The sequence below is a fragment of the Carlito syrichta genome, unplaced genomic scaffold (genome assembly GCF_000164805.1).
Source record: "Carlito syrichta isolate Samal-C Ts95f unplaced genomic scaffold, Tarsius_syrichta-2.0.1 Scaffold303157, whole genome shotgun sequence".
NCBI lineage: Eukaryota > Metazoa > Chordata > Mammalia > Primates > Tarsiidae > Carlito > Carlito syrichta.
In genome coordinates this window covers 1-608 of record NW_007247253.1, presented here as the reverse complement: position 1 = coordinate 608, position 608 = coordinate 1, and the positions used below count along the sequence as shown (strand labels likewise).

The 608-nt window shown below is 66.1% G+C and overlaps 1 protein-coding gene across 1 annotated transcript in view; it reads right to left on the bottom strand.

Annotated features, from left to right (window-relative positions):
- The window catches only part of SEL1L3 (SEL1L family member 3), a 123559-nt gene extending 123224 nt beyond the window's left edge, over positions 1-335 (bottom strand). Inside the window, exon 1 of the mRNA XM_008057938.2 lies at positions 188-335. The gene's annotated coding sequence lies outside the window, so the exon portion shown is untranslated. The remainder of the gene's footprint in view (positions 1-187) is intronic.
- Between the last annotated feature and the right edge of the window lie 273 nt (positions 336-608).

The following is a 608-nucleotide window of genomic DNA, read 5'->3' as shown; positions in this document are numbered from 1 at the left end:
TCCCTCTCCCGCCCCCCTCCGGCGGGCCGCACAGCCCAGTTCCCGCCCGTGCAATGGGTGTTTGTCCGCCGCTGTTTCGGCCGGGGCGCCATTCCCGCAGGGCCGCGGGCCGAGCGTGCCCCCTGGAGCGGTGCCACGCGGTGGCCCAGCCTCCAGGCCTGCGGGGCGGATTCTGACCCCCGCCAGCCTCCACCTGTCCACCTGCGCGGCTGGGACGGGCTCCCTGCCCGCGGGATTTTAGCCCGGCTGCGCCCCACCCTGCCGGCCAGTTGGCGGCACGTTCTGGATGTTTCCCGAGGGTTTTGTGCGGTGCCGCCGCCGCCGCCGTCGCCGCGCTCTTTGTTTTAATTGTCCGGAGTATTGGCACCCAGAGCGGGTTTGTATTTGATTTGCATCCCTGTGCTCGGCTTCCACTTTGGGCCGCAAAGAAAATGAATTAATTAGGCCGATGCAATCGGACTCGCGCCCCAAATAAAGGGGGTGAAGCCCTTGCAGTGCGCAAACAGCTTTTTAAAAAATCAGACACATCCTCGGCCTTGGGGACGTAGGTTGAGACTGGCTGCTCTCCGACCCGGGTTCTGCGGCCCGGCGGAGCGAGGCCGCCCGGA